At 50.4% G+C, this 20,368-nt stretch overlaps 1 protein-coding gene across 1 annotated transcript in view; it reads left to right on the top strand.

Moving 5' to 3' along the window:
• The window catches only part of LOC133358335 (integrin beta-5-like), a 58,323-nt gene extending 53,404 nt beyond the window's left edge, over positions 1–4,919 (top strand). The window contains exon 17 of the transcript XR_009757048.1: positions 4,803–4,919. The gene's annotated coding sequence lies outside the window, so the exon portion shown is untranslated. The remainder of the gene's footprint in view (positions 1–4,802) is intronic.
• The last annotated feature ends 15,449 nt before the right edge of the window (positions 4,920–20,368 follow it).

Below are 20,368 nucleotides of genomic sequence, written 5' to 3'. Positions count from 1 at the left end.
CGTGACTTTACCGAAAAAAACCTAAGAGTATAAAGGCACGGGAGCTGTTAGGGGCTGTAGCCCAGGGGCCACCGCAAGCTGGACAGCCTCCAGAGATGAAGTGAAAAATTCGTTTCATTTGTGTGGACGGTGAATTGTATTTGTTTGCTAGCCTTGTAAAAAAAAAACACAATTTTTTTTATTTCTTTTACTTTGTTTTCCTTTTGAAAATATTACTGGGGGATTCTAGATTTGAAGTGTTCGTGACTGCAATGATCCATACTCTTTGGTTCTTTTGGTAAAGTCATGTTTTGTGAAGTGCTGAGAATAACTCGGCGTGTTGTTTTTCGAAGGCCTGAGAGTTGTCCAAAAAAACCAAAAGGACGCATTTATTCTCGGAAATGTGTTGTTTGCTTTCTGCAAAGGGGTTTCGCAGGGTCCATGGGACGCGTATTAAAAACGTTGGATTTGACAACCGCGAGAGAAAGGGAGAGACAGAACCCACACGCTGCCGAGACAAGAGAGGCACACACGGATTGTTTTTCGCCTTCCGTCGGCCACAATCGGCGCGCATGGGGCAGGGGGGGGCCCACGCCACGAGCAGACTTTATCCGCCACCGCGGCGAGAGCCCCTACGAAAAAAAAATACCGACAGAGACCACGCGTTGAGACGCCAAAGGGGGGGGGGGGGTGAGGGGGAGGTGCAGTTCCGAGCGCGCTCCGAACGTCGCCAGCGGAGTTGCACGCTCTGAGATTTTGGAAAGCGAGAGGCGATTTTTTTGGTTCGGGACGGCACCGCTGCCGATTTGCCATTCGCTCGCGCGGCTAGAATATCGACGCCGTCAACCCTCTCTTTATTTTTTTTATTTTTTACGATCAGTGGAAACAATACGATGATCGGTGTATTCGGCACTTTGCTACGTTCATCATTTCGTAATTTGTTTTACTTAGCTTTATGTAAAACCCCCACCTCTCGCTCACTCTCTCGCTCACTCTCTCGCTCACTTTCTCGCTCACTCTCTTGCTCTCTCTCGTTCTGCACGCAGCCCTTCTTGCAGTACGACGGCCTCCGACGGGTAGCTCATATCAGCATGCAGAGCTCCCCGTCATCTGCCACCGAGCACACGGCCTCCTCCATCGCCCACTGCTCCTTGAAGGCCGGCACGGCGTGCGTCAGCCGCGCATGGCGGAACTCCAGCCCACACACCCTGGCTCCGACCAGAGCGCGGAAGATGTCCAGGGCTGTTGGCCGTCAACCCTCTCTGGCGCAGGGGGGGGCAAGTGTCCTTTTCGCAAACCCCCCCAAAATTGTCCAGGTATAAGCGTTGAAGCGTTAAACAGTGATGGGATGTACAGGGGTGGGGGCAGTGTCGGATTATCGTAGTAGCAAAAGTAGCTACATATGTAGTAGCTACTACACGTGTCGCTACTACACATGGCCTCCGCGCTAAATGCTTTTAAGCTATCAATTCCGGTTCATTGATTCTGCACTTGCTCTATTGCTAGAGTACTATACCGCCTTCCAACTTTTATTAACGACTGGGTGTGTAAGGTTAGCGATTTTTTTGTGTTAGCTGGCTCTATAGTAAATAAAAAATACAATTACAGTACTTTATTATGCAAGTAACAAATGTGTGTTTTAATGTTTACGTGTTTTTTTTTTCATTTAGGGCCCCTTTATAACATACTCTGCTACAGGCCCCGCACTTAGCTTCATCCGGCACTGGGTGGGGGGTGGGTAGCAAGGGTGTGGAGGGGCTATTCGAACAAAATAGGAAATGTTTAAACACGTGGTCGGAAACTTGATACGTACCTATCTATGTTTCGAACTTCTTTCGTGCCGTACGAGGCAAACCGTGCCAATCGGAGGTAGGCGCGGTACACGATTTAAACCGGTGCGTATCACCGCCGTTGCACATTCCTTTTCCTGGTGGAGTAAGAACGCGCCGTGCACGCACGTGAACGTTCGACTATACATACAGACGAACGAACGACCGACGATGACGACTACATAACCGGTGCTTCTCAACCCTTTAAACCAGGGGTGGGGAACGTCCATGCCCGCGAGCCGTATAAGGCCCGCGAAATTATTTGGGTCTGGCCCTGCCAAGGCAACCGCAGGCGGGACTCGAAATTCAATACATCTAGGAGCAAACCTGGAAAAGCAGTTGCGAGTAGCAACATCAATCAATCAATCAATACCAGCTAACATCACACGCCTCGCCATAGAGAAGCAGTTCCAGCCCATCGCATTAGGGGTGAGTTAATTAAATGTTTGACCAAATATAACAACGGGCTAACTTTCAAGTTGATAATTTTGTATGGCCCGCGAATGATGTTAGAAACATCCAAATAGTCCTTGGCAGAAAAAAAACGTTCCCCACTCCTGCAAGTTTAAACCCTGGGGGTGGCGTGGAAAGCCGCGCGCTCTGCTTGGTCCAGCGGCGGTGGCGGCCAGCTGAGGACACCATCGCAGCCTCCCATCACCTCCTCGTAAAACACCCGGGGGGGGGGAGGATGTGTAGCCGGTCGCTCTCCCCCCAATTTAGACGGTGACTGGAACGACTCCGCGGTTCGAGTCGTGGGGGGACACTGTGCGTGCCCTCCCCCGGTCATGTCACCTACTCCGGGAGTTGTGTACGCATAATTCTAGATTTGAGGCATTCGTGACTGCAATGATTCATATTCTTAGGTGTTTTCGGTAAAGTCACGTAGGTAAAAACATTAAAAAGTAAAATAAAATAAGAATCACGACGTTTCGGAGGCAACACAAGCTTCCGTCTTCAGGTGGTACCGTCACAGCCACGACAGCTGTATCAAGTAAATGAGAGATTGCAGAAGCTACCACTCCGTTTATATAATGGTTGGAGAAGGTGGTGGGGCAAGGGCCGCATACTTATTATTAATATGGTAAGGTGAGGCTTGAGACTAAGAATAGACTGCATAACAAAGGCTGAGCCTTTGTTAGGCTGAGCCTTTGTTATGGAGAGGTGCGGTTTGTGACAACCTGTGACAGGGAGACCACCACTAAACATGGTAAAACTGTAATGGTTGTCTGTCAAATAAGATTGGCAAATAAGTGTAATTAAATCTTTTTTGCATGGTTAATCACATCTTTCCAATGATTACTCAGTTTGTAACCGTCATCACGGTTGAAATTATGTCTGTGTTTGTATATTTGTATGGCTTCGTGTACAAACCTTTGATGGCATGTGCCTGTGTGTGTGTGTTGAACTTTTTCCGCACCGTACGTCAACCGTGCTAATCGGAGGTGCTCGGGGTCGGTGGGTAAGGGAAGTACAACATACCAAATACCACAACAAGCCGTTCTCGTCAGGAGAGGTCGGAGAAGGCCTGGAGCGGGAGAGCAGTCAGATAAGAGTTTCGGTTTTCGGTTTCATTTATTTGGTATAGCGCTGTGAGCCATTCGGCTCTTGAATCGGGTGCAACCGCAACAAACAGAAACATGAACAAGAAACATCTTAGTGACTACGCACAAACAGAAAAATCCAGGAAAAAACAGCAAAGTCTTCCTGAAAAAGAACCGTATATCAATGCTGTGTGCAAAAATCCCAGTGGGATGCAAGTCAAACAATAACAACCATAAGACAATTTATATTAAAGTTATCTGCATCTCCGTACTACAACACACAAATATGGCTAAACCAAAGGTAAGGTGGGGGGGGGGGGGGCAGGAGAGCACACTGAGGGGGAGCAGAGCGAGATGAGATGGAGGGGGGGGTGGAGATGCCATTCAGAACTCCAATGCTGTTGGTGTAACCCAATGTCCAGGTCAGACTCCCCACCCAACCCCCGCCACCGCCCCCCATTCTCCGTACTCTGCAGTCAGTCGTTGGGGGGGGGGGGGGGCTCCAAGCGAGCGGCGGCGTTTCAGGAAATTGCGCACAAAAACGACCCACGTGGCTCCGCGCCTCGGGGCTTGTGACTGAGGCTGCGGTCGGCGTTGCGAGCGTGGCGACAGGGTAGCGAGCGCCGGGAGAAAGTTGTAAGAAACGCTATAAACTTGAAAAGATTCCCGCGTACGGAATTGTCAAGTGCCCGTGTGTTCTTGTGCGAGCGGCTCGGGTTTGTGCAATCCTGCGAGTGTTTTGTTCCGTTATCGCTTTTTTTTTCTTCCATTGTTTTGTCGATGATGTAGGTTTGTTTTGGGGTTGGATCGCGTGAATGGAAATGTGTCGTTAAACCCACCACCACCCGACACAGCCAATTAGGAAGGGTTGTCGCGTCAACAAAACGTGGCAATTCGTTACTACTCTTAGGTTTTTTCGGTAAAGTCACGTAGCGTGTGTAAAAATAATGAATAAAATAATAAAGGAAAATAAATAAATTCATTTATTATTTTTATTTTATTTTTATTTTTACCTACGTGACTTTACCGAAAAAACCTACGAGTAAGAATCATTGCAGTCACGAAAGCTTCAAATCTAGAATCAATTCGTTACTAGTTCAGCACACCGGTGTATTGGAGAATAAACCCACTACATTTACATTTCGAGTACTGGGTTTCCTCTCCAACACACAACCGGTGGTGTTGTTACTAGTAACGAATTGGCCACGTTTTGTTCACGTGACAAACCTTACTAATTAACTGTTTCGGGTGGTGACGGGTTTAAAGACACATACTTACATGATCTAACCCCCCCTCGCCCCCCCCCCAAAAAACCTCATGGATAATATTGGCCGCGAAATCCGACTCCTTGTTAAATTGTTTTGTCTCCGTACCTCCACACTGAATCGCTTGTCCCGCTGACTTGTCGCGTTTTTTTCTGGTTGGTGTGTGTGGCAACTCTTTGCAATTCCAGGAACCTCGCCACCGAAATGGAGCCGTGTGCCAAATGAGGACAAGCGAGGGAAAGCGGCGCGGCTGCAGATGAATACGCACGCGGTGAAATGATATTCGACCCGCGTAGATAATGAGGGACGGCTTAACGGGTTGAATTTGTTTTAACCGGGGGTCGCGAGCACCCAAGAGAGCAGGATGAGTGTCATTTGCAAGGGTGACCTGGGGCAAATGTTGAACCCTGACGCTGATGCGCAGTGTGGCCTACGCTTGTAATTGAAATCGGGGATGTTGGGGCAGGGAGATGTTGAACTTCCGCTGTGAGTCGAGCGGTAATAATTGGGGCAAGTTACATTGGAAGGGAGAGTTTATATGGAATGTGTGGAACAGCAAATACGACTGTAGCCAGTACGTTACATGTGTAGTGGGTTCTACGGAGACACACACTTGAACTTGGAGGCAACACATTTATTAATGACCCCAACAGGGTAACTACATGGACGTCCACTTGTTAACTAGACCACAACGGGGTAACTACATAACTGGGTCAGTCAGCTAACACACTGCCTGACCCACGATGCCGAGCGTAAAGACCGAAGATCGAAGACCAGGGACCAAGGGTCGAAGAGACGTCGCACCGACGGTGTTCATTCCAACAGACAGCCGCGATTGCTCTCAGGACCTCCCCTTTATGCTCTCCCAGCACGTGGCCTCGCTCCGCCTTCGGATACGCCCCCTTCTGGATCTTACCAGAAGGTTCTCGACCGAGCACCACGTGTCCCTCAAGCCACCCCGCTACCCTGTCCCGGTCACGTGCCCTCTCGGGTTCACCCAGACTGTCACGTCCTTACTTGCCCTCTCTCTCTGACCGTCACTAGTACCCTGCCCTCAAGGGCCCGCTTCCATGCCATAGCTACTCTGGTGCCAGAGAGAGGCCCACGACGCACAGTTCCACTCTTGTGACAGTAGCTGGAGCTAAACGCCATCGTGACTCCATTTACGTCACTACACATGGGAAGGGAGGTTTTAGATGGGCTGTGTGGAACAGAAAATGCGACTGTAGCCAGCACGTTACATGGGAGGGTTTAGAGGGGAAGCCGTAGAACAAAAGCAGGCAACTTTTATCAACAGGATGAATAAACATAATCAGAATATTTATCCTGGACGAATCCGATGAGCTATAGAGCTTTTATTTCACAGATGTCCAGTCGGGGCGGCTAGTTACGTTACAACAACAAACGAGATAGGAGTGCAGAGTACAAGACAGGTAAACAATTTGCCCAAATACACAAAAACAACTAAACCATCCCCATCCTACTGGGCAAAAGCCGACTGAGTTATTCACTTATTGTTCTAAAGCGACTTGGCCACAAACGATAGCTCAACCAAGCGGCGTATCATTTGTGCATTTACAGCAGCAAAAATAATCTAAATAGTATTAACGCATCTTTCTAAATGTGGAGGGAAAACCCGACACAGATGGGATTTGCGTAAATATGTATAGTAGTTGGCACAGTAGGGGGCACAGGTGGTGCATCGGGCCAGTCATCTGAGTCAACCCATGGCACCTGGGTTTGTCCCGTGCCCTGCCAGTGGGCGTTCGACACTTACGCGGCCTTAAAGTGCACTCAGCCTGGCACCGTCATTTAGTGGCGAATGGCGGTTGTTGTAGCAGGGGCTCTCACCTATAAATGTCCCCCTCGTTCGCTTCACTCTCACAAACGTCCCAGACCCAAAAACCGCAGGCAAAAACCAACTTGCTGGCGGTAAACTGTTCGCCAGAGCTCTCTGCACGCTCTCCGATCCTGTCTGTGGCTCTGTGCTGTTGCGTGCGTTCGTTCGGCCACGATGTCCCCCCACCCACCGAACCCAACCTTCCTGTCCCACGTGCTCCCCCCATCGTTCCATGCCGAACGACGCGCGGTCCGGAGTGAAAAACATCCACCGTCGGAAGACGTCTAAGGGGCCGTCCATAAATGACGTCACGCGATTTTGGCCGATTTTTGACCCCCCCCCCCCTCGTCACACGGCGTCACAAAAAGTCAGACCCCCCTTCAAATATGACGTCACAAAGCCCTTCCCCCTCCCCTAAAACTATATTTGCATTTTGAAAATAAAACATTCTTCAAATCGCTTTAAATTATTGTCATTGTAGTGCGTATTTAATGTGGCGCTGCACTCTGATGAAGTAGGAGAAAACATTAATCAAAAGTCTATTTAATTAAGTAGAACGTGTTGTCTATATTTATTTAAAGTTGCGCATTTTGATGTGACGTCACATTTCTCAAACCCCCCCCCCTCGTCACACATCGTCACAAATGTCTGACCCCCCCCCCCCCGCGTAGGTGCGTGACGTCATTTATGGACGGCCCCTAAGGCAATGAGAATAGATTTTACCCATGCTGACAATAAAACAGGAGGTGTTCAGATGTTCAAACACCAAACAGAAACCCATTGCAGGGAATCGTGTCTGCGTTAACCACACACAGTACTTGTGGTGAATATGTAGACAAAACCATGCTTTGGGAACATATGTTGCATTGTCTTTAATAATAATGCAATTACAATGGTATAGAGATTGTCTTTGAAACTGATTGCTCCACACCATAGACGGCCATTTTTAGGGCCTAGTCTCAAAGATTTAGACCAGAAAAGAATTCCACAAGGCGAACAGGACAAGAAGAATGCACTCTCAGTGCATTTAAAGCTTGGGGGGTGAGCAGCTACAATATGGGACCGTTCTTGCCAGTATAAAAATATAAGAATAGGTTTTAGCCTTTCTGGCAATAAAACAGGTGTTCAGATGTTAAAACTACAAACAGAAATCTTTTACAACGAATCGCGTTTGCATTAACCACATGTACTTGTGGGGAACATACAAATAAAAAACACATGCTCGGGTAGTATGCGATGCATTGTCTTTGAAACTAATTGGTCGACACCAGAGACAGCTTTCTTTATAGCCTGGTCTCATGTGGTGTTCGACCAGATGACGCCAAAAGGCGCACAGTTCAAAGACAACGCACTATATTCTTAGGTTTTTTTCGGTAAAGTCACGTAGGTAAACAACGCACTACCAGAGTAATGAGAGCTCGGGGTGAGCAGCTACATCATGGGACCTCATTTGCCAGTACCAAAATATACTAATATGGGTTTTCCCCTTTTTTCTGGCAACAAAACTGACACCTTTTGCAAGGAATCATGCTTACATTAACTACAATACTTGCAGTCAAATGCAAACAGAAAACAATACTCTGATAATTTATGCACTGTCTTTGAAATTGATTGGTCCACACCAGAGACAGCTTTCTTTAGAGCCTGGTCTCATATGGTGTTCGACCAGATGACGCCAAAAGGCGAACAGTATATTTTGATGCAGGCAAGGGTGGTCCCGTGATGGAGGTCGTCTATTGTCGTGGGCCGACCATCTCTTGGAAACAAACTGGCCTCGCATCGGTTTCAATTCCCAACAACGGCTGCAAAAGAAAAAAAAAACTGTTTACACGCTGTGATAATTCACCGCATCCTATCTCTGCAGCTACATACTATTAACATTCCTTCCCTTTCACACTATGAGATCTCTTTTACCAGTGGCAAAATCTAGTAGTAGGTTCTTACCCTTTTAAACTGGTACAAAACTGACACCTTTATTCAAGGCATCATGTTTGCAATAACCACCACTACTTGTGTTGTGGTTATTGCAAACCACCACTACTTGTGTTGTGGTTATTGCAAACATGATGCCTTGAATAAAGGTGTCAGTTTTGTACCAGTTTAAAAGGGTAAAAACCTACTACTATATTCCTTCCCTTTATTAATGTTACCCCTATCCCCTCCCTTTGATGCTGCTAATCCTGCATAATGCACGGGCATAATGACTTTAAACCCCCCGCCAAACCTCATACGCATTTCACAAGTAGTACTAATCGCATATCTGCATTTGCCATAAATATGCTAAATTCCTCTTGATATGCAAATTATTTTGTCAAGGCGCTCTTCCCCCTCCATCCCAGCTTAAATAGTCGCTCCAAGCCTGGGGTGTGTCATTCAGACTCTGTCTTCTCGACAGACCTGTTCTCCACCTAAGGACGGCTGCTTGCGTTGTGGCCGAAACGTCGTGAGAATTATTTTTTTATTATGCTTTATTTTTATTATTTTATTATTTCCTTTCTACTTGACTTTACCGAAAGAACCAAGAAGATGTTAAATATATATTTTAACAAAAAATCAGTTGTTGCTGTGTGACAAGCATAGAGGGCACGTGGGAGTTCACAATTGCGTGCTGACGATAGGAAATTATAATAAATGGACCGCAGAAGCAGTTTCTGTGATGTCGTTTACCAGGGGATCATTCTCCTTGACGCGAGCCATCCGGGACGCACGCTCGCTTGCTGCAAGGGATCGGCCGAGGACGTTTCTTCATCTCGTAACAGAGCCACCTGACGGCACACGATTGGAGCAGAGCTTGCGAGAAACATGCCGAAGAATTAGTTGGCAACTATTTTAGGTTATCAACTTTTTCGATTCGTTTTTTCTTTTGTTCGAATGTCAACAGCCCACCGATGCAGGCAATCCCTCGATTTTACGAGCGTTCGGTTTGCGGCATTTCGCGTTCGCGCAGCGGACCAAATTATGGACGCGCTTTTTGGTCATTAACGAAACCGAATTTTCGCGCGAGCGAAATTTTTCCACCGCAGGCACGGCTCGGCAGAGCGCGGCGCCGTGAGATCATCAGACGAAGAAGCACCCAGGGAGGCTACGGCGTCCATCCGTGACGGCGTCATGGGCGTCCCTGCAGTGCAACGGTGACGCCGATGTCGTCGCCAAGCACCTCCCGTCCAGCGGCACACGTGGGACTTTTTTTCCGCCCCAAGTCTTTTGTGATTTCCGATTTAGTAATCGAACCAGCAATCGTTAAGAGTGATTGCTTTCTTAGAAAATTGGATATCCTAGCTCTTAATGTTGGCTTTAGAGCGTACCACTCAAAATCAGGTTGTGAGTTTTAAAACCTTTTTGGGGGGATTAACTCAGCCCAAAATCCCTCCGGGTCGATAAAATAGGTATTTTTTGTGGGGGGAAGTCAATAGTAGATAAACTAACCCCTGCCATATGAATGTGCAAAGTCCACCACTGGCTGAAGTACAGCATTCCCTCGTTATTCGCGATCCTGGCTATCCGTGAATCACATCTGGAACTCTGCACAACTGCGTCGAGCGAGAGAGAAAGAAAGCGATGATAGATAAAGTGATGAAAGAATGTGATGACAAAGTGGTGAGAGATAAAGGGACGAGATAAAGTGCTGAAATAATGTTCACGTATTCAATAGCTTAGCTACGTTGTTATTTAAGGTAATTCATTAAAACGATAGCTTTTCGTGGGCCAATATCATCCGCAAAAATGTGCTGTTCACGAGCATACCAGGAACGTACCCCTCGCGAATAACGAGGGGGCAGAGTAAGCAGACGATTAATGCCTCATTTGACCAATAAATCACTCGGGAATTTTTTGTGTTTTTTATATAGTGTGCAGTCCAATTGCAAATTCATATGTGAAGAATTCCCCCCCCCCCCACCACCTCCACCGTGCACACCCCCTTCCCCACTCCAAGCAGTTGCCAGAAGTTTGAAACAAAGTCCACGTGTGCAGAAAAAAAACACGAAATGCCATCGTGGAATGCGCTTTCACATTTTTGGGCATTTTGAAATTCTTGGCCACACACAACAGAACTTTAATACAATCCAGCAGTCAAATAGACATTGTACGGTTCTGGTGACCTGTTTTAATTTTTGTTGTTTGTTACACTTGAAAACACACAAAACTCCGTATGGGGCCGGCGAGCCGTGACACGTTTTTTGCCAGTCGTTGCAGAAGTTTCGTGGTTCGAGCCGGGCAGCCGTCCTGGTTAATACTTTGTGCTTCGATAAAGCAAATAAATACGCACCGTCACCAAGGCCCTGTGTGTGTGGTGTGTGCTCCTTCGTTGTCCTTGCACCGACGCACCACGGTTGACCACGTACGGTGTGAAAGAAGTTCAACGCACGTACAGTGAGGGATAAAAAGTATTTGATCCTCTGCTCATTTTGTACGTTTGCCCACTGACAAAGAAATGATCAGTCTATAATTTTAATGGTAGGTTTATTTGAACAGTGAGAGACAGAATAACAACAACAAAGTCCAGAAAAACGCATGTCAAAAATGCTATAAATTGATTTGCATTTTAATGAGGGAAATAAGTATTTGACCCCCTCTCAATCAGAAAGATTTCTTGCTCCCAGGTGTCTTTTATACACGTAGGTACAGTAATTTTGCTGTGACGGTTCCACCTGAAGACGGAAGCTTGTGTTGCCTCCGAAACGTCGTGATTTAATTTATTTTAAAATTTTACCTACGTGACTTTACCGAAAAAAACAAAGAGTACCACCACCCTCCCACCGATCCAGGCCAGCGAAGAACCCCGGATCCTCTGGGTCGAGGCGAATGTCAACCAAAGCTCGTCGTGCCCTTCCAAGCATACATTTCTTTTCACACTTGGACCTTAAATATCCCGTGATGGTTTTTTGTGTGTGTGCGTGTCTGTGTGTATCTGTGTGTGTGTGTGGAGCGGTGGTGTAGCGGTTCGTGTGCTGCGCTACGAACCTGGCGACCCGGGTTCGATCCCGCTCACGGCCAACACCGGTGACGATTATTTGAACGCGTCCCGGGCCTCCCCTAGGTCGACTCAGCCTCAAATGAGTCCCTGGTGCGGTGTGTAAACATCACCACTGGGGAAACAAAAGCGGCCGGGCGTGGTGCTGGCCACCCACCCCGTCGTGTGCCGTTGGGGCAAGTGCTAACAGCACTTTCCCCAACAGTCTGTTCAGGCTATATGGGTGATCTTTGTCTTTTTGTGCCCGGGGTCACGGTCCAACATTTGCCGAGTTAAAGCGACTCGCTTCGAAAAACGCATTGCCAATTATCGCCCCTCCTCCACCTCCCCTCCCCCCGCCACCAGCCAGAACAGCTCACTCGTAAGGGTTGACTGTGTCGTGTGGTGGCGGGTTTTAACGACACATATATATTTACGCGATTTAACCCACAAAAAACCCCTCTATTATGAACCGTGAGTAGGTCGCCCGCGCCAGGCTGAGTTCCGATGAATTTACGCAGGTGAACGACACCGCCTTAGGCACCGCAAAGAGAAATGGTTGAGTGGCGCGCGCGTGTGTGTGCGTGTGTGTGCGTGCGTGCGTGCGTGTGTGTGTGTGTGTGCGTGCGTGTGTGTGTGTGCGTGCGTGTGTGTGTGTGTGCGCGTGCGTGTGTGCGTGTGTGTGTGTGCGTGTGTGTGTGTGCGTGCGTGTGTGTGTGTGTGCGTGCGTGTGTGTGTGCGTGCGTGCGTGTGTGTGTGCGTGCGTGTGTGTGTGTGCGCGTGCGTGTGTGCGTGCGTGTGTGTGTGTGCGTGCGTGTGTGTGTGCGTGCGTGCGTGTGTGTGTGTGCGTGCGTGTGTGTGTGTGTGCGCGTGCGTGTGTGCGTGCGTGTGTGTGTGTGTGCGTGCGTGTGTGTGTGTGTGCGTGCGTGCGTGTGCGCGTGTGTGTGTGCGTGCGTGTGCGCGCGTGTGTGTTTGCGTGTGTGTGTGTTTGCGTGTGTGTTTACGTGTGTGCGGTAGTGTAGCGGTTAGCGCGCTGCGCTATGAACCTGGCGACCCGGGTTCGATTCCCGCTCACGGCTAACACCAGTGACGATTATCTGAACCGGTCCTGGGCCTCCCCTAGGTCGACTCAGCCTTAAATGAGTACCTGGTGCGGTGTGTAAACATCGCCACTAGGGAGACAAAGGCGGTCGGGCGTGGTGCTGGCCACCCACCCCCCTCGTGTACCGTTCCGACCTTCATAGGTGCTCGCTAACAGCACTTGCCCCTACAGTCTGTTCAGGCTATACGGGGGATCTTTGTGTATGCGTGTGTGTAACGGCGACAAAGAGATGGCCGACAATCAATACACAGTGACGGAGTAAGCGGTCAAGGTAATGGGACGCCATTTTCTACGTTTTTAGAGTTATTTCATGATAGAGGGTTTGGTTTTTTGAGGGGTGGGGGGGGGGGGGTTAGATCGTGTAAATATAAATGCGTCGTTAATTCTAGATTTGAAGCTTTCGTGACTGCAAGGATTCATATTCTTAGGTTTTTTCGGTAAAGTCACGTAGGTAAAACATTAAAATTAATAAAAGTAAAATAAAATAAAAATCACGACGTTTCGGAGGCAACACAAGCTTCCGTCTTCAGGTGGAACCGTCACAGCCACGACAGCTGTATCAAGTAAATGAAGACGGAAGCTTGTGTTGCCTCCGAAACGTCGTGATTTTTATTTTATTTTACTTTTATTCATTTTAATGTTTTACCTACGTGACTTTACCGAAAAAAACTAAGAATATGCGTCGTTAAACGCGACACCAGCCGGCACATCCCATTTAGTGAAGGTTTGTCGCGCAGACAAAACGCGCAGAATCGTGACTCGTACAGCGCACACCGGCTGTGTGTCGGTAGAGTACAAACCCGCGGACGTTTCGCCCAGAAATTTACGACGACTGCCATAATCGGTGTGGACGGCGAGCGTTGTGGAGAAATCCTCCTTGCGGGGAAAGCCTCACGTTTTCGGTCTTAAGTAGCGCAACGCATTTTGAGAGCGCATCAGTCCACCCCGAGACGATGGGAGGCCAAATGATGAAGCCGGCTGAGCGGATTTGGAGCATTGGCGGGTTTGCCGGTGGCTTCTGCGGACGCCTTCATCCAGCATGGCTAATGACGCTTAGAATGGTGTGTGCCTCAATAATAACAACAACAAGTCATTGGCATTGCTTACCAGCAAAATCTCACCGAGGGTCGTGACTTTTCGCGATATGTTAACAACCTCGCATGGTCGACAGGAGGTCGTGGGTTCGATCCCGACCCTGACGCCTGCTGCTGTATATTTGGAGTTTGCATGTCTCTCTTTCTCATCATCATCACGGTGGCTATGAGATGTTAACTACCTCGCCTGGTATACAGGAGGTCGTGGGTTCGATCCCGACCCTGACACCGGCTGCTGTATGTTTGGAGTTTGTGTGTCTCTCTCTCTCTCTCTCATCATCATCACGGTGGCTAGGAGATGTTAACTACCTCGCCTGGTATACAGGAGGTCGTGGGTTCGATCCCGACCCTGACACCTGATGTATATTTTGAGTTTGCGTGTTCTCGCCATGGTTGTGTGGATCTTTCTCTGGGTTCTCCGGGTTTTCGCTCCACATTTACCATCAACGCGCGTTTAGGGTATTTTGGCTGCTATGTGTATTCCGCAAATATGCCCGACTGTGAGGGCGGGCACAAGCCGGCGTGAGTAGGTTAAACGTTGAGTTTTGTAAGGGCACCACGGGGTGGCCAGCCCCTCCCCACCCAGCCCAACCCCTCCCTCCCACCCCCCACCCTCCCCACCCTCCCTACCCAGCCCCTCCCCACCCTCCTCACTCAACCCCTTTCCACCCTCCCCTCTCCACCCAGCCCCACCCCTCCCATTTTTGGATGCACGACGTACGGACGGACACAATAATCCCCTGTGGGCTGGTGGAACCAGGTGGTTCCTACCAGTATTATAATTATTGTTATTATCATCATCATCATAAAAAAACAACATGTGGCGACTGATTCACGCGTTTGTGGAAAGTCGGTTTTCCGCACTATTTATTGCGGGTGCCAAGACGGCCATAATCTGTGGGAAACCGTTGCAAAATCCAGCTGCTTGGTTTTGTTTTTACCTCTTCTTTCGGAAAGAAGTCAGCCCGGGTGGTGAGCGGCCCAACTTGGATTTGCAATCCAGGAGGGCGCCGGTTGGATTCCATCTCCCGACGCGGCAGTTGAAACAAGTGGTGCAACTTCTCCTCTCCACCCCCCGCTTGGTCCACTCGGCAAAACATAAATTGGGGTTTACAGCCACAGTAAGTCAACTGGTGGGTTTCGTGCGGTGGAGGGCAAAGCGTGCCGTAGCTCCCCAGGTGCTTCATTTTGGTTGTTGCTGTTGTTGTTGTTTAATCTGAAGCTGCACCGAGGCCTGAGACAAACAACAACAACAACAACCAACAAGAACAGCCTACAGAGGAGACTGCCTCTCTCCCGTTTGGCATGCCGAGGAATCGGCGTGGATGCGATTTCAGGAGCCGACACAATTTTTTTTTACCAACTTTGTCCGTTGTCGAGTCAGCGCACGATGTGTGGATTTTTTGTTCATGTTATTTTGTTGATGGTATTTTTAATGGTATTGTGCAATAGGGGGCCCACGTGCCCGCCGCGTAAACATCCACCGCAGTCCCTCTGCTCCGAATCATCCCCGCCACGCCTTTAGCGAGCGGTTGGCATCTTCTGCCCCCCCACCCCAGCACTGCTCTGTCAACTGGAATCCCGGGGGGGCGGGGGGGTGTCAAACGGAGTGAGACGCACGGCACTCAGAGAGCCGGCCACATTCCACAAACATTGGCAAAAGATGCAGATGCAAAAGTGGCGTTTTTCAGCCGCCGCGCGCGTTCCTACCTCCGACACACGAGGGGTGGCGGGGGTGGGTGGGGGGTTTTGGAGGGGATTGAGGGGCGGGAGGCGGGTGGGGGTTTTTTTTGGGGGGGGGGTTGTGGGGGGCACGGTGAGCGTACAAACACAGATGGTTTGTTCGGTCGGTACGTGCGGAAAAGGTCACGCGGATCGGATTTTTTATTGAATGTCTCGTGTCTCGCTGAGTCAGACCGTCGGCGAGAATTTTTTTTTGTATAAACATATCATGTGACTAATCTTGATTTGAAGCTTTCGTGACTGCAGGACTCCATACTCTTTGGTTCTTTCGGTAAAGTCACGTAGGTAGAAAATAAAATCAAACAAATCACTACGTTTTTCGATCGCAACACAAGCTGTCATCATCATGACGACCGCTTGTGTTGCGATCGAAACGTCGTGATTTGTTTGATTTTATTTTATTTCTAACTACATGACTTCATCGAAAGAACAAAAGAGAATATCATGGGACTCTTTTTTTTCTTGCCATTATCAAAGTATGAAAGAGAAGAATCGGTGTGTACCCTCTCTGGCAATGAAGTGCGCTGTCTTTGAGCTGTACGCCTTTTGGCGTCATCTGGTCCAACACCAATGGAGACTAGGCTCTAAGAAAAGCTGTCTCGGGTGTGGACCAATCAACTTCAAGGACAGTGCACATCATTATCATCATCATCAGAGTTGTTTCTTTTTGTTTGCATTTTGACTGCTTGTGTTGTGGTTGTTGCAAACATGATGCCTTGTATAAAGGTGTCAGTTTTTGTACCAGTTGAAAGGGTAAAAACCTATTACTACGAAGCAGGTGGTGTTCATGATGGTCAAACGCGCCTTTTCAAGTGGCAATGTTCCCTGGTCTGAACACTGGTGGTGAGACCAGGCGATGCCGTCTCTTGTGTAGGCCAAGACAATGCCCTGCGTTGCCAGAGTGTGTTTGCATGTTCACCACAAAGATTTTGGACGATTTTTGACCCCCCCCCCCCCCTCGTCACACGGCGTCGCAAAAAGTCAAACCCCCTTCAAATATGACGTCACAAAGCTCTGACCCCCCCCCACCCCCAAAACCATATTTCCATTTTGAAAATGAAACATGCTTCAAATCGTTTTAAACTATTGTCATTGTAGTGCGTATTTAATGTGGCGCTGCACTCTGATGTTGTAGGAGAAAACGTTTATTAAAAAGTCTATTTAATCAAGTAGAACGTGTTGTCTATATTTATTTAAAGTTGCGCATTTTTATGTGACGTCACATTTCTCAACCCCCCCCCCCCCCTCGTCGCACATCGTCACACATGTCTGACCCCCCCCCCCCTCTCCCCTAGGTGCGTGACGTCATTTATGGACGGCCACTAATGCGGTACTTAATTCCTTGCAAAGGTGTACCTAGTGTTGAGGAGTAGTGAGTGACGTCATGTCACACTCGCCTCCGGTACGGTGACGGCATGTCCCCCTGGGGAATTAAAGGGGGGGGGGGGGGTGACGCAAAGGGGGTCGTCGTTGGAGTCCGGGAAAGGTGGAGGCTGAGAGTGGGACCCAGGGTAGTGGAATCTAAACACATTCCTGCGGAGGGAGCTGGTAGGAACGTTGGGTTGCTCGGTCAATGGCCAGGGTCAACGGCGGCGTGGTGTATTCCGCAAATATGCTCGACTGTGAGGGCGGGCACAAGCCGGCGTGAGTAGGTTAAACGTTGAGTTTTATAAGGGCACCACGGGGTGACCAGCCACTCCCCACCCAGCCCCACCCCTCCCACCCCCCACCCAGCCCCACCCTCCCCACCCAGCCCCTCCCCACCCTCCCCACCCTCCCCTCTCCACCCAGCCCCAGCCCTCCCATTTTTGGATTCACGACGGACGGACGGACACAATAATCCCCTGTGGGCTGGTGTAACCAGGAGGTTCCTACCAGTACAAGGGGACTAAGAGTGGATCTGTTCCCGACTGACCGAAGTTGAATCATCCCTCGGCCAGTCAGGGAGAAGAGCCCGGATAGTTAAGGGGGTGTTAGGGATTCCCAGTACCCTTCCCTGGGGAGAGGGATAATAGCCCCCCGAGTGTAGGCGGAAGCGATAACAAGTTGGACGTAAGCCTCAAAATAAACCTTGGAGTCAGCTCCTCTGAAGATCTGTCTCCGCGTCATACTTTGCACCACAACACGAGTAGTGGTGCTTGAACATCTGAACGCCGCCTGTTTTGTTGCCAGACCGATGGAGAGGAGAATTGGGCCCGCGTTCAGAAAACCCGGACAGCGACCGCCACCACCACCACCGTCACCATCATCATCACCGCCACCACCACCGCCACCACCACCACCACCATCACCATCACCATCATCACCGCCGCCACCACCACCATCATCACCGTCACCACCACTGCCACCACCACCGTCACCGCCACCACCGTCACCACCACCATTATCACCGCCGCCATCATCATCACTGCCACCATCATCACCGCTACCACCACCATCACTGCCACCATCATCATCACCGCCACCACCATCACCGCCACCATCATCATTACCGCCACCATCATCACTGCTACCATCACCGCCACCATCATCATCACTGTCACCACCACCGCCATCATCATCACCGCCACCACTGTCACCACCATCATCACCGCCACCACCACCATCATCACCGTCACCACCACTGCCACCACCACCGTCACCACCACCATCACTACCACCACTATCATCACTGCCACCATCATCATCACTGCCACCATCATCATCACCGCCACCATCATCATCACTGCCACCATCATCACCGCCACCATCAGCATCACTGCCATCACCATCACTGCCACCACCATCATCACCGCCACCATCATCACCGCTATCATCACCATCACTGCCACCACCATCATCACCGCCACCATCATCACCGCTACCATCACCATCACTGCCACCACCATCATCACCGCCACCATTATCATCGCTACCATCACCATCACTGCCACCACCATCATCACCGCCACCATCATCACCGCTACCATCACCATCACTGCCACCACCATCATCACCGCCACCATCATCATCACTGCCACCATCATCACCGCCACCATCATCATCACCGTCACCACCATCATCACTGCTGCCATCATCATCACCGCTACCATCACCATCACTGCCACCATCATCATCACCGTCACCACCATCATCACTGCTGCCATCATCATCACCGCTACCATCATCATCACCGCCACCATCATTATCACCGCCACCATCATCACCGCTACCATCACCATCACTGCCACCATCATCATCACCGCCACCATCATCATCAACACCGCCACCATCATCACTGCCACCATCATCATCACCGCTGCCATCATCATCACCGCTACCATCATCACCGCTACCATCACCATCACTGCCACCATCATCATGGTGGGAGGCGTCTCAACTTTCAGAGCCACATTCCAGTCTCAGTGCACAGCACAGCTGCTATGAACAAACCCATGCTGGTTGCTTCTTGTTACTCCGGGGTGGGGAGCAGAGTGGTGGTGGGGTGGGGTGGGGAGCGATGGTGGGAGCGGTGGTGTGGAGGGGAGCGGTGGTGTGGTGGTGGGGTGGGAGCGGTGGTGTGGTGGGGAGCGGTGGTGTGGTGGTGTGGTGTGGTGGTGTGGTGGTGTGGTGGGGTGGGGAGCGGTGGTGTGGTGGTGTGGTGGGGGAGTGGTGGTGTGGTGGGGTGGTGTGGTGGTGTGGTGGGGTGGGGAGCGGTGGTGTGGTGGGGAGCGGTGGTGTGGTGGTGTGGTGTGGTGGTGTGGTGGTGTGGTGGTGTGGTGGGGTGGGGAGCGGTGGTGTGGTGGTGTGGTGGGGAGCGGTGGTGTGGTGGGGAGCGGTGGTGTGGTGTGGTGGGGAGCGGTGGTGTGGTGTGGTGGTGTGGTGGGGTGGGGAGCGGTGGTGTGGTGGTGGGGTGGGGAGCGGTGGTGTGGTGGGGAGCGGTGGTGTTGTGGTGGTGTGGTGTGGTGGTGTGGTGGTGTGGTGGGGTGGGGAGCGGTGGTGTGGTGGTTGTGGTGGGGAGTGGTGGTGTGGTGGGTGGTGTGGTGGTGTGGTGGTGTGGTGGGGTGGGGAGCGGTGGTGTGGTGGGGAGCGGTGGTGTGGTGGTGTGGTGTGGTGGTGTGGTGGTGTGGTGGTGTGGTGGGGTGGGGAGCGGTGGTGTGGTGGTGTGGGGGAGCGGTGGTGTGGTGGGGTAGCTGGTGGTGTGGTGGGGTGGGAGCGTGGTGTGGTGGGGTGGGGAGCGGTGGTGTGGTGGTGTGGTGGGGTGGTGTGGTGGGGTGGGGAGCGGTGGTGTGGCGGTTAGCGGCCGCTGCTGCACTGCGAACCTGGCCACCCGGGTTCGATTCCCGCTCACGGGCCAACACCGGTGACGATTATCTGAACTCGTCCTGGGCCTCCCCTAGGTCGACTCAGCCTCCTCAAATGAGTACCCGACGCGATGTGTAAACATCGCCACGAGGGAGACAAAGGCGGCCGTTGCGTGGTGTTGCCCCCCCCCCATTGCGTGCCGTTCCGGCCTTAATAGGTGCTCGCTAACAACATTTACCCCCGACAGACTGTAGAACGCATAGCGGGGGGGGGGGGGGGGTCTTTGGGGGGGCTGGGTGTTCCGTCCCCCCCCCCCCCCCCTCCGTTCGTCGTATCTGAACGTTCATGTAATGCAGTACCGGATTAAGCTAGTGCGGGCCTGTAGCATATGTTATTAAGGGCCCTACATTGAATATATATAAATATTAAAACACTTTAATTTTCTTTTTTTACTTGCATAGTAAAGTAATGTATTTTTTCGCGTGCTATACAGCCAGATGATACGACAAATCGCGAAACTTAAACACCCGGTCGTTCATAAAGTCGAAGGCGGTATAGTACTATAGTAATAGAGCAAGTGCAGAAACACTGAATCGCAATTGATAGCTTGAAAGCATTTAGCGCGGAGCCCTTGAAAGCGCGGGGCCCGTAGCTACTCTACGTGTAGTAGCTACTACACGTGTAGTAGCTACTTTTGCTATTAACAAAAATCAATCACTGATGTAATGTCGTGGTAGAGC

This window comes from Lethenteron reissneri, chromosome 61, assembly GCF_015708825.2.
Source record: "Lethenteron reissneri isolate LAM-NWPU_2019-01 chromosome 61, ASM1570882v1, whole genome shotgun sequence".
Taxonomy (NCBI): Eukaryota; Metazoa; Chordata; class Hyperoartia; order Petromyzontiformes; family Petromyzontidae; genus Lethenteron; species Lethenteron reissneri.
Note: the sequence above shows the minus strand (reverse complement) of the source record. Positions and strands in the feature narration are given on the sequence as shown.